Source organism: Ambystoma mexicanum, chromosome 10, assembly GCF_040938575.1.
Source record: "Ambystoma mexicanum isolate Mex_15411 chromosome 10, UKY_AmexF1_1, whole genome shotgun sequence".
In the NCBI taxonomy this organism is placed as follows: domain Eukaryota; kingdom Metazoa; phylum Chordata; class Amphibia; order Caudata; family Ambystomatidae; genus Ambystoma; species Ambystoma mexicanum.
The window spans coordinates 317,952,145-317,966,359 of record NC_090932.1 but is presented as its reverse complement, the minus strand read 5'-3'; the positions used below and the strand labels follow the sequence as shown (position 1 = coordinate 317,966,359).

General features: G+C 48.9%; 1 protein-coding gene across 2 annotated transcripts in view; it reads right to left on the bottom strand.

Annotated features, from left to right (window-relative positions):
* Positions 1–14,215, bottom strand: part of ADAM9 (ADAM metallopeptidase domain 9) — a 1,404,333-nt gene that overhangs the window by 239,755 nt on the left and 1,150,363 nt on the right. The gene's annotated exons all lie outside the window — the stretch shown is intronic.

Below are 14,215 nucleotides of genomic sequence, written 5' to 3'. Positions count from 1 at the left end.
TAATAAGCTCATTGTGATCTGTAAGGGAATAGTTTCTTACCTGTAATTACATTTCTCGAGCATTGGTAACTTTCATGGATTCACATGCTTAGAATATTCCCCGTCGTCAGGCTGGGAATCCTCGGTAAGTTATATAGACATTTTCCATAGGAAAACTTCTGACACTTTTGTGTCCTATCTATGTCGTTTTGGGCCGCGTATGCCAGCGCCACTAGGACGTAGAGGTATAAATAGCCCGCCCCCGCGGCTCCCTCAGATTTCGGCCCCAAAGTAGTATGGGGGGATCTCTGGTTTGCATGCTTAGGGGAGGCCGGCAGGCGCATGTGAATCCATGAAAGATGCCAATGCTGGAGAAATGGAGTTACAGGTAAGAAACTATTCCCTTCTTCAGCATTGGATCTTTCATGGATTCACATGCTTAGAATAGATTGTACAGCAGTATCCCCCAATGTTGGAGGTGTGTATGCAAACCAATATCACAATAACCATAATGCATATTTACCATGGCGAAACATCACATTATAGTATGTTAACAGTGAAAACACAACACTTTAAAGTACATTAGCCGAAGGATGTAACCCCTTAATTGGGGCTTACCTTATTGAAACAGGTGCCGTAGGACTGCACGACCCATCTGTGTATCCTCAGCATGTTGCTGTTCGAGGCAATAATGCCGGGTAAACGTGTGTGGTACCGACCAGGAAGCCGCCTGAGAGATATCTCCCAGCAGAATTCCGGACCACAATGCCGTCGACGAAGAAGTGGATGTCGTCGAATGGGCCCTTGGACGCTTTTCCAGTGGTTTTCCAGCTTTTGAGTGACAAAAAGAAATGGCAGACGACACCCACCGGGCTAGTCCTTGTTTTGAGATTGGTTTACCTTTAGCCGAAGGGCCATAAGCCACACATAGTTGTCTCGTGTCTCTGAAGCTTTGAGTGCGATGGAGGTAAAATGTTAAAGCTCTTTTCACGTCCAATGTATGGAGAGTCTTCTCCACAACAGACGAAGGTGTTGGAAAAAACGTCGGCAGCACTATAGAAGAGTGCTTATGGAACATGGTAGGCATTTTAGGAATGAAATGAGGATTAGTAGCCAACACGACTTTATTATTGAAAAACCTCAAGTACGGTGGATCGATCACTAATGCTTGTATTTCTGACAGTCGTCGAGCCGAAGTAATAGCCACCAGAAAAGCCAATTTCCACGACAAAAATGTCAATGATGATGATGACATCGGCTCAAAAGGGGCCTTCATCAGCGCTGCCAGAACCAGGTTAAGACTCCAGATTGGAGAAAACTTTTTCATGGGAGGAAAGGTTCGGAACAATCCTTTAAGGAAATGTTTAATCAGCCGGTCACTAAATAACAGAGTTTAATGTCTCTTCCGAGTAAATCTCGAAATGGCAGCCAGATGCACTTTTATGGATGAAACAGACAAGCCTTTTTGAGCTAGGAGTAGCAAGTATGGTAGAAGCTGTTCCGGTGTGATATTAAGCGGAACCAAACCTGGTTGACCTGCGCACCATATGCAGAATCTCTTCCATTTGTATGAATATGAAGCGTTCGTGGACGGCGCCCTTGCAGCTTGCAAAATGCGACGACAGTCCGCTGGAATCGCTAACGTACCAAACTCGGAGAAATCAGGAGCCAGGCTGTCAGACTGAGGCTGTCCGGGTCGTGATGCCAAACAACCCCTTTCTCTTGAGACAGAAGGTTCGGGATCTTCTGGAACCTCATTGGTTCTGCTGCTGAAAGATGGAGTAGATCGGAAAACCACACTTGTCTGGCCCAGTACGGGGCCACCAGGATCACCCGACATGGATATCTGTGGATCCATTGCAGCGTCCGACGTATGAGCGGAAACGGGGGAAAGGCATACAGAAACTTGTCCGTCCACGGGAAGGAGAACGCTTCCCCTAGTGAGCCTTGCTGTGGCCATCTGCTTGTGTATTGTGGGCATTTCCTGTTGTCTCTCGTCGCAAAGAGATCGAGGGCCGGACGACCCCATTTCTTGAAGACACGGTGTAGTTGTTGGTCGTTCAGTTCCCATTTGTGTAGTTGATTCATCTCCATGCTGAGAGTCTGCTTGCACATTTTTGACTCCTGGCAAGTGGAACGCCAATAGATATATCTTCTGCTGGAGGGCCGAATGCCAGATCTCCTGGGCTTCGGTCGACAGAGTTCTGGAGCGAGTTCCTCCCTGCTTTCTTAGATAAAACATTGTTGTTGTGTTGTCTGTCATGATCCGTACAACTGATCTCTTTATCCGTGGAAGAAAGGATTTCAGGGCCCAACGCACCGCCCTTAACTCCAGCACATTGATGTGAAGGCCGGACTCCTACGATGACCAACGACCCTGAACCTGTAGGGAATCCAGATGAGCTCCCCATACAGTTAGAGAAGCATTCGTCACCACTGTCATCTGGAACACAGGTTCCAGCAAGGGCATTCCCTTTGTCAGATTTATGGAAACTCTCCAACATTGAAGCGCCTGCACGAGCGTGCTGTTGATGGTCAATTTGTCCGACCAACGCCCTTGACTCTCTGCCCATCGATCCGCCAAGAATTCCTGAATCGGCCTAATGAAGAGACGACAATTGTTGATTAAGGGTATGCAGGACGGCATGGTCCCCAGTAGGGACATGTACCTTCGCACTGACACTCTGGTGTCGACTTTCCAATCCGATGCTTTTTGCTGTAGTCTCAGAACCCTTTCGACGGTTGGCTTTACCAGTCCTGACTGCGTCTGGAACTCCGCCCCAGAAAGACCAAGGTCCTTGATGGCGATAAGGAGGACTTTTCAAAGTGTATTGCAAAGCCCAAACGTTGTAGGAGGCACATGGTGGCATTCAGACTTTCCTGTGCCCTTTCCGGAGACAATCCCCTCACTAGCCAATCGTCCAGATAAGGGTACACATGATGACCTTCTTTCCTTAACCTGGCTGTTACTGGAGCCAGACATTTCGTGAACGTCCTGGGAGACGACTTCAGTCCGAATGGGAGGACCTTGAACTGATAGTGGGTTCGTCCGACGACGAACCGTAGAAATCTTTTGTGTCGTCGACGCATCGGGATATGGAAGTATGCGTCCTGAAGGTCTAGCGACGACAAATAATCTCCCGGTTGTATCAATCTGATCACCTCTTGGAGTGTAAGCATCTTGAATCTTAGATTCTTGAGCAGTTTGTTGAGAGCTCGTAGATCTAGAATGGGACGCCATTTTCCATTGGGTTTCCGGACGACAAAGTAACGGGAGTAAACTCCCTGTCCTCTTTCTGCCACCGGGACCAGTTCTATAACCCCTTTTTGCAGCATAAGCGCCACCTCTTGCATTAGTATTTGAAGGTGGGGCTGCGCCGAGAACACCGGTGGAATGTGTGGTGGCTTGTCCTTGAACTGTAGAGAATGGCCCAGATGTATCGTGTCCAAAACCCATTGGTCTGTTGTTATGCGCTCCCACTCGTCGACGTGACGAGACACTCTGCCCCCCAGGACGTCCTGAAAGTTGTCATTGCTGGCTTTTGGCCTGTTGATCCTTAGTCGACGAGGAGTAGGCGCCTCGTTGTCTGGAGGTTTGGTAATCTCTGCCTTTACGAGTAGCTTGGGCTGCACGTCTGTAGCCTTGGGAAGAGTAGGAGGGTCTGCTGAAACCTCGGTCTCTAGATGATCCAAACCAGGAGTTACCTGATGCTCCTCTGAAAGGACGAAAAGGAACGAAAATTCCTACCACTCTGGAGGGCTCCAAGAGAACGAGCCGTGTCAGAATCTTCTTTCATGCCCTTCAAGGCCTCATCCACTTTCTCCCCAAACGGGTGTTCTCCTTCGCACGGCATATCCAGTACCTTATATTGTACCTCTGGTCTGAACGTCGTGCACTTAAGCCAGGCTTGCCTTCGTAACACTACGCCATTGTTGATTTGCTTAAAGCCTGATTCCGCCAGGTCGACAGCAATGTTAATGGAATGATTGGAAGCCTCTTCTCCCTCACGTACGAGCAGCATGGCAGACTTCCTGTGTTCTTCAGGCAGATGGTCCAAGATAGGAGCCAGCCGATGCCACATCTCCCTATCACACCTGGCCATAATAGCCAGGGAGTTGGCTGCTTTTACTGTAGTCGCTCCAACCGACAGCACTTTCTTGCCAAAAGCATCTTGCCTCCTGGCTTCGTTGTCCGGCGGGGTCGTGCATTTGTGTTGAGACCTTGCTTTTCTGGCCGCCGCGGCGGATACCACCGATTCCGGCGAAGGTTGAGACGTCAAGCACTTGGGAGTCGATTCCGGAGCCTTGAATTTCTTTTCCAATCGACCTTTTATTGCTGGTTCCGAAAAAGGATGACGCATGGTTTTTAGTCCCTCCTGCCAGACATGGTCTAAGATGGGGATAGCAAATATCGACTTTCTTCTCTTGCCCATATGATAGAAAAGGAAACAATCTTTTTTCTCTTCTTCTGGGACCGGGCCAAACTCCGCACATGCCTTACCCATCATGGCATGGAAAGCACCCACGTCATCAGGCGGTGATGGCTGCGCCAGACTTTTTGGAGTTTCCATCTCCGCTTCAGAGTCCCATGTAGGGTCCCCCTTGAGGGGGATAACGAGATGTCTGAACCAGACCCTTCACGTTCCGACTCTGACTCCGGCAGTTCTCCTTCTTCCTGTGGGCGAGAACGATCTTCCTCAACCAGGTAAGCGGTAGGAATTCTGGTTGCAGGGCGATGAGCCGGGCCTGGCTCGTCGACGACTGGCGTAGCCTGTAACACTGTCGGGACACTAGGATGAGGTAACCGTGTGTCCAACCACTCCAACAGCTTCTGTAACGTGTTCAACACCTCCAGGGACAGAACTGTCTGGGGATTCAGTAAGGAAGAGGTAACTGGAATGGCACTTCCACTGGAGAGCGACACCAAACCAGTTGGTTGTAATCCCAGATTGGTAGGATGCGCGACCGGACCACGGTCATCCTCCGCCGACGAGATGGAGAAAGCCGCTTCTGGTTGCAGCAAGGCCTCAGGCAGGATCGGCTCGAAAACCTCCGGTCGCCCTCCCACCGACGGGGCCACCGTCGACGATGACATCTTTTCCATAGCTGCTGTTTGACCTGACGAAATAACCGTAGGAAGAGCAGTCGCCGAAGACAAAGCAGGCGTCGACGATCGGACCGTCGTCGATGAAGTCTGTGGCGCAGGGCCTTGAGGCGTTCCCGCCGTTTTTGAACTCGACTTGTGGGACGAGGACTCTCGACTCGAGGTAGACTTATTACGGTCTCCTGAGGAGGATTTCGATGGGTCTTTTCTCTCCTTTTTAGATGAGGAGGAAGAAGACGAAGCCTTATGTGAAGAGGAGGACCTCGCAGGATGTTTCTCCGAGGGGCGTTTTTCAGATGAACGTGATTTCTTCGCCGGCGGCTCCGCCGACACTGAGCAACGAGGGGGCACAGGAGACTTAGATCTCGAGGCTGTAGAGCCTACCTCCGATGCCGGGTACGCACCCGCTCCGTCATTGAGCCAAGTAACCAGGCGCCTGTTGCAGTCTTTTAGGGTCTTTTGTGAGAAGCCCTGACAGATCTCACACGTTCCCGCCGTATGATGAGGGTGAAGACAGTAAATACAGTCCATATGCCCGTCTCCTTCATACACTTTCTTAAGACCGCATGTAGCACACAGACGAAATAACGCCTTTCCAGACATTTTTCGAAAAGAAACAGTCGAAGAAGAAGAAGAATGCACAACCTAATAAAATAGTAGATACTCGAGGTAATCCCACTACTTTGGAAGACGGATGAAATCTGAGGGAGCCGCGGAGGTGGGGCTATTTATACCTCTACGTCCTAGTGGCGCTGGCGTACGCGGCCCAAAACGACATAGATAGGACACAAAAGTCTCGGAAGTTTTCCTATGGAAAATGTCTATATAACTTACCGAGGATTCCCAGCCTGACGACGGGGAATATTCTAAGCATGTGAATCCATGAAAGATCCCATGCTGGAGAAGCAGTTTCCCTAAACAAAAAAGCAATGAAATATGTTGGGGACTTCTGTAATGTTTGTCTACCAGCTCCCTTATTTATGGGAATGTAATGTCCACCCAGACAGAAGGGAGTGGAACCAGCGCATATAATGTGACATAATAATAAAGAATCCCGAAAAGAAAGCCCTTTCCAATGTCAAATTTGTTGGCTCCATTTCCCATTGTTAGGGAGAATTCTCTGTTTAGGCTGAATTTCCTAACCTAGTGAGTCCCCCAGCAGCTTTGCTGGATTTTTGGGGTTTATTTTTTTTCTCCTGCCAAGAGTGAGACTCTTTTACCCTCACTCTTGGGCATGATTTGAGTGTGTTTCTTTGAATCTAGATGTGTTTAATGGGCTATGGGGTCTTTTACTCCATAGGGCTTCGTGTGTTTTTGTGATGTGTGTTACACAGCACCCTCAGTGCAGTGACACAGGGGTGTCATAGTGACCCCCCAGTATAGACTCCATACCCTGGGACTGACTACTGTCTCCCAGGGCATGTAAAGTCACCATTGACTTTACTAGTCTTAAATTCTGAACAGAACCAGTACAAACCATCATATTGTGGACGTACTGGCTGGGGCAATTCAATTGCCCCAGGGTCTGTTAGTCGAGGGGGCACGTCTCCGTCCCCCCGATCGAGTTTTGGCTGGTGGAATGGATACTACTTTTTATATTCAACCGCGAATATTTTCCTATGGAGCCCTGCTGGACCGTCTCACCACTTTTCCCAACGACAGAGGAGATCTCCCGCCGGACAGTCTTCTTCCTTTGACTGGTGGGGATAACCAGTTTCACTGTCTTTTCGCCTTCCCGACGTACCTCGTGGCCGCCTTGCCCGTGCCAAGCACCCCGGCAACCGGAATACCACGTTTTACCATGAACGCGAACAAAGGTATCACCTTTAACCGGAAAACTCTGCGGCTGGTTTCTTCCCTGGTAGTGCAACGACCTTCATCTTTCCTCCAAGTCGAGATCTTCTCTTCCCCTGGACGACGACGCAACTTGCACCCACTGCCAGGAATAACTGCCACCGCTGGAGGATCCTTCCCACTTAAGGTACCGTGTCCCACCCGGCTTCCCTTGCTACCGACTGTACGGGGTAGATTTAGCCCCCGGCTTTCGAACCTGGGTTAGCCTGGGACACCGTGGCTAAACTTTCCTAAGCCTCTCTAAACTCTTTTTGAACTCTCTGCAAGACTTTCTAAGCCAAGTGTAACTGTGTGATCTTGGGCGCATTTGTGTTCTGCTCTCTCTAAGAGTGAGCCCAGCCTTTGGACTTTGGCTCGCCAGTGACTTTTGCTCTTCTGCCTTGCTAACAGTGTTCCTGAATCTTAGAGTGGTGTACCTTTCCATATTCTGTCTTTTTCCCTCCCTTTCTCACAAACTTACTGGAGTGCCATTTAGTTAAGCGCTCACCTCTGTATGAAAATAAGTGGTGTTTTACTGTGACTTATCTGATAAGGAAAAAGGGGTGTATATATTACAATAGTAACTGTGTTAAGAATATTTTACAACAAGAGTGCTGGAGTGTTTCAAACCGTGTGTTTTTAAATAAATAATTATATACTTTGATACCAAAGCTCTGGTCAGTGTTTGCTTGTATTATCGTGTCTGAGTGCCTATTGTGTATACTTTGCATACTGCCTAACTCTTCTTGAGGGAAGTCTGACTGCTCAGCCACAGCTACCAGGTAAATCTGGGTGGTACAGACTGCTACCAAGTGGGTTTACTGCCAACACCTGTAGTCTTAAATCTTTTGCAGTGTTCCCTAAGGGAACTGCACAGGTTTCTGCCTAACACCCATGAAGATTTGAATGTGTATGCTTGTTAATGGTGATAGCGGATGGGTAGCTTTAATGAAAGGGATTTGTTTAACTGAACATATGGCAGTCACTATGATCAATACATTAGAAAGTTTATTTCTGGTTCTCCCACCTTAATAACTGTTTTAGAAGCAATTGTACAAAAATGTCGATTCCACTACTTTGCCCTTGCACTTACTGCGGCTTTAGGCGTGCACACAATCTCGACCCCTATTTCTGAGCCCAAGCAGATCAGGGGTTGCGGGGGTGTACCTCGCTCCTCTTGGTCTCAGTAACGGGTTGCAGGGGTGTGCCTCGCTTACCGTAATGTTAAGTGGGGGATAAGAAGTTACAAAAAAGAACCCCACGCAAGTGGGGGGAACTGATGCTGCAGGGTCGGAAGAGAGACGGCAGCACACTTCACTGTGTGCCGCAGAAAAGGTAAGTGGATAGGGGGGAGGCGGGCACAGTGATCTATGTGATCACTGCGCTGCGCCATAATGGGAGTCGGCAGTTTAATAGTCGACATTATGGGAGGAACAGTGATCACGTAGATTTGTTTAGAAAGGGGCCAGCAGCTGCAGGGAGGGCCAGAAATGTTTCTCCAAAAGTTGTGGCCACTAAAAAAATATAGGAGTAACCTATGCCATGTGCCACCACAACAATTACCCCTCTCTTTACCCATTATGACCCAGTTACTAAATGTTTTTTCACACAGACATATACAGTTCAAGCCTAGCAGAAAGGGTGTTGTGAATGAAGGGGGCAAAGTGTAAGAGTGCCAGTATCACCATGACAGTATTTGTTTACGTACTCTTGCGCCCTGCTTACACTCTTCCCAAATGAAGTGTTAGAAGATTATACAGCATAAAAGCAAAGTACTGGTACAGGAAAAAGGCTGACAATGTGGACCAAGTATCCAGCAAAAAATTGTAAAGAACATCTCAGAAGAAAGAAGTTTCCCTTTTAGAGAAAACATTCCAAGAATAATATTTGCAAACAATTTGGAAGGTCATCAATGCTACCTCTGCACAAGTAAAACGAGAATGAAACATTTTAATGCATAAGAATTTGATAAAATCTCTGCCTCTGAGAAACACAAGAGGCAACCCAATGGCAATAAGTATCTTTATTTCTGGGAAAATGCTACCATAAAAGACATGGTTCAAAGGCCTTAACTGCTTTGTGCTTTCCTAGTAATAAAGTTTGCAACTGCATTTCTTGGTTTTTCTTGTCGAATGCTTATTTGGTAAATGATCAACAGTATGTAAAGCTCCAAACTATTCATTTATTTCTTTATGTATATACAGAAGGAACAATGCTCTTTTGATCACAAAAGAACAAACAATAGATAAGAAATCAGATTTAATTTGAAGTAGTGAGCTTCTTACAATGGGGTGCGCTTAGGGGACATTATGACCAGGTTGTGGAGGGGAGTAAATGGAACAGTCACTGGGGACAATACATAAGTGGCCATATATAGATTAAGGACAACCAAACATTGGAAATGTTTAAGTGCAGGTAGGCGGTACCGCCAGCTGTGCTCGGGGCATGACTATGATGGGCGAAGTGCTAGAATGGAGGCAGAGGAAGTGAGAGACAGAGGCAGGTCAGAGGTGAGGGAAACATTTTAGCTAGCAGGCCCACCACATGTCCAATTTGATAAGACGAACTACAAAATAGGTGAAAAACAACTACAGATCGATCAACAACTCATCAGCATTGCTGGCTTGGGAAGACAATCTCAACATACGATCCAGTGCAGCAAATACAGATCCAGGGCTTCAGGAAATATACTGTGCGAAACATTATAAGTTGCACCACAACCCACTTGTTTGAACCAGAGATAAAGGCCATGATGTAATCCTAAAGCCATTGCATAATTAACTGACCTTTCGAGAAGGCATAGTGTCAGATTGAAAACTGAGACGAGACTGATGGCACTCTTCCACAACATAGCAACTAACCTATTGGCAAGTATCAGGACTAAATGAAGGTGAATGTGTCCCTATTTTCTTTTAGGTAGTATTCGCAGGAGGCACATTTTGGGTTCAGAGGGAAGCGTCCATCCCATATGTGTCTCCAAGTACATTACAAACTCAGCTCAGAAATTAGATATCACTACGCAGCCCAATCCCATGTGGAAGAAATTACCCACCAGCCCCTGTCGCTGGCACGCCACATTGACCTCTGGGCTAATCTTGTATATGTAGAGTCAAGTATGTACTGTGCATAACTTTGTCTTGTATATACCTGGAATGGCAAGGACTCCATTTCTTGAGTAAACACACATGATAGACCAAATACACTCATCCTCTGTTGGCTGCTTTTGATTTTGCTTTTCCTGCAGCCCTCGAGTGAGAGGCGTCAATCCAGCGATCCTGTTATACAGAGTTGCAACCAAAAGACAGACCCAACTCTTTACTGATAGCACTTTAGCCAAGCAGTTATTCAGTGAAAAGAGAACACAATAGAATTAACTACGAAGATATATTGAACAATAAATACTTGGTAATGCAGGGTTACACATAAAAATACAAGGTTCAAATAAGTACTTCAGTTAGAATACACTATAATTGTGCGTAGGTGTATGTGTATGCACGCGCAGTAAAGGGTCTAGGCAGACCCTTCCCACTCCTGTAGCAAAATGCATAACCTGTTCCTGGTGGTAAACTCAATAGATGTAAGGCTTAGGCGTGGGGCGAAAAGGGGGCAATAGTAAAAAGCATTTAAAGAGCCTCAGTCAGGACCATAAATGCTAAGACAAACAGTCCAAGAAATCCTCACAATCTCTAGTACATAGTAAACTAGCTATGGCACATGTAATAGCTAGAGGGAACGAATGGGATTGACAAAACTTGTCCAGAGGCCCACCCAACAATCAGAATAGGCATAGACTTAAAATACGTGACCAATCAAGTCTCAATACATCCTAGAAATGAATAGATACAATGTAACCACATTGCCCTAATACATTTCTATGGCAGAAGCGAAACACAGTGATTTAACAGTGCAGCAAATCAGGAGTAATGGATACAATTTTAAACCTTTGGTGAAAAACTCCAGAGACCCCAATGGTGACTCCAAGAAAAATGTCAAAGTTCAGATAAGTACCCCATTTAATCACTTTAAGAGGAGACTAATCGTTTGTAGAATGTCTGCACACAATTAAATGGGACAAAGTACTTAGGCAGAGCCACAGTTAAGATAAAGCCAGGTAAGTACTTATTCTATTCGATAGGTGCAGACAAAGAAGCAACCAACCCCAATGGACGCTAGAAGAGACCCCCTTGAAGAGATCAAGTACTAAGCTGAAGACCCAGTTAACAGGAGAAGGAAGTGAGCAGAAGAGTATTCAGGCTAATGTAAGTCAGGTGCGAACTGCTGTGGGCTGGGACTGAAATACGCCACTACTCCAGGACCTTAGACTCCCCTCAAGAGGATTCCAAAGAATAACTCGGGACCCCAGGACCCGGTCACATGTACTGAGGGTGCCAGTGACGCAGGATTCAGTCTCAGAAAAGGCAGAACCTCTTCAAAGAGGCTGGAGACAGGAATCAGACCAGCACAGGAGATAAAATGGGGCAGCCAGCCAACAAAGAACTGTCCCACCATGGCAGAACAGTTTGGGGCGAGGCAGGATGAACCAGAATGGAGCTGGGACAGAGTAGTGTCAACCTACCACTCTTCTGAACAAGAGAGGCTTCGTACCCTGACATGCCGGGTCCAAGAGGAGTTTGTGGGGAAGAAACACTGCAGCAACCCAGGAATCGTCCAAGAAGTGGACAGGTATTGCACCCAGCCAGGAGGACAAGGTGCAGGTTGAGTATCAGCCAATGAAGGTTGTCCAGCATCCAAAGAAATAATCTAGAGCTAGGACAACAGACACAGGACCCATCGAGTATAGCTAAACCTGGTCCTAAAAATCAGCAGCCCATCTGTTTTGTAAATTCTCCAACAATGCAGGTAAGAATCATTTGATCCCTCAGGAACGCAGAGGAGTTCTCCTAGATATGGGCTGGCTTACCCGAGCACTCCAGTCACACGCCAGTCAGGCACACAAACGTTTTGGTAGCCAGGAAATCAGGCTGGCCCTAACAACTGCTACGCACTCAGGTCCACCCACACAGGATGATTCCTGTGGCTGCCTGAGGCAGGGAACCAGCCCAAAACCAGTGTAAACAGTCTAAGCCACAGTAGATGGTGCAGGGCTGGGCTCAGGATGAGCTCATGTTATAACAACAGCCATTGTAGGCCTCCTTCATGTTCCCTACAGACAAAGGGGTGGCCCAAAATAAAATGACTGTGAGTAGGACTTAAAATGCATTAGTACCAAAATGCCTACCATAATGGCACATTGTATTACTAATGCAGTAAAACTGGTTCCATTCCTGGTGAAGCCAAAGCTAAAGTACAGCTGCCATCAGCCTACTCTGCAACATAAGGGTAGGGTGATACAATCACCTTAGCATTAAAATGAGGTGCTTTAAAAGCACCTCTTCCCAAAATGCAATATGAGCTACCATAAGCACACCAAAAAGGGTTGCAGGGGAACTTGAGTAGATGTCCCGCAGACCACAAATATATGGTCAAAGAGCCCTGAAAACCAACATGAAATAGCAGAAAGTCTAGGGATCCCATTAAAAATTGATTTCTGGAGGCCACCAGGGGCTGCACAGGTAATGGCAGCCTGAGTGCCAAGCTCCGTCGAGGCATGGCCATTGAGGGAATTGAGCCCCGCCCTGAAGACCCCCCCCTCCCTGAGAGCACTGGAGTGAGGGACCCATGAGGGGACCACTCAAGGCAACACCAGAAAAGAATCTGGCGTTGCGGGACGTCCACAAGGTGCAGAACGAGCCCTCATTAGCGCGGGAGTGGGAGAAAGGGGTCCCAGTGAATCCCAGAGCGGAAGAACCCGAACGGGAGCCGGACGGGTGAGACTGCGGTGCAACGCGGCCGCGTTAGAGCCTCACCGGACACAGCCCCAGCAGAAGTGGTTGTCCCTGCTGCCCTCCTCCCCCACCAACTCCTTGAGGCGTGGCAGGGAGGCTCTCCGTTAAGATAAGACTACGGGGCCTGGAGCAGGCGGCCTTATGGGAGGGGCGAAGAGGAAGTGCGCTGAGGCCGTGAGTAGCCCCTCACTGCCGAGTGGACCCCAGCCCGAACTGAGGGCAGTGGATCCAGGAAGACGAGGACTGTGGTGTGAGGGAGCCTACAAGAGCACACTGGGGCCCAGGATGGGATCAAGGAAGAGCTGAAGCGCACGTACTGCCGGAGGCCCGACCTAGAAGTGGAACAGGCGCTCGCCCTCCCGAAGGCGTCACTCGGGGTGCACGGAAGGTGAGAGGGAGAGAAGCACCAAGATTCCCCCCGGGGGCCTGGGACAGTAGATTGAAAACACCTGGAGAGTGCCAGCCATGAGGGGCTCAGGGGGGCCAATCCAAAGAGCCGTAAGGGCCGCGGGTGAGGGGGACGTGGGGGAGACAGCCTGCAACTCTCCCCACCAAGCATTGTTTGAACGGCCCAGGCTGTGGAAGGGCCTTGGGCTAGATCGAGTGAGCACACCGAATGGCCCACACGGCAGACGCTGCTAGCTGCTATACCTCGCCCTTGGAGCGCTAACCTCCCCACAAACAATCTTCCACTCCCAGCACCCAGCGGCCGCTCCCGGGCACCCGCGTGACAATAGGCCTGGTTAGGCCACACTCTCTCACACCCACGGCCTAGTGAAGGGAGGCCCATGGACCTAGGGCGTCCCCCCACAGAACGCACACCAAGGTGTTCTCCCTGGAAAGTGCTCTCACAGTCCCTTGCATGTGGGGGGGGGAGATAACCGTCAAAAGACCATAGTCCCCGAACTGGAACGGGCAGAGTGTGGGGAAGACGCCCACCCATATATTAACTGCCCGAAAGCAGGGGACTTCGCAGGCATCTTGAGAGGACAAAAGGACAACAGTAAAGGGGATCCCCTGGGACATAGGCCAGTAGCACATAGGAACTGCAGAACCGATCAAAGGCAGAGACCACCGAACCTGCATTCCACTAAGGTGGTGGGCCCCGGATCACACCGGGGCATGTGCCCGCCTAAGAACAACAAGCCTAACAACTAGACCATCAAAGGACGAGACGTGCCCTTGGAGGGAAGGGAGACCCTGCACGCCCCCCACCCCCTCGCACAAGCTAATCAGGATCTCGAGGGGATACAGAGGTCCAAGTGGACCATAGACGTACGGGGGTGATCCCAGCACCTCAACACCGGAGTCAGGAGCATTAAGGGGGAGGCGCCCCGCCCCGCAGGCCCCCGCGGAGGCATCCACGGAAAGGGCCATAAATCTGCTGCACAGTGGCCGGGAGCCAGGGCCGAGGCCCGTGAAAGGGGGAATCCCCTCATCACAGAAAAGATCT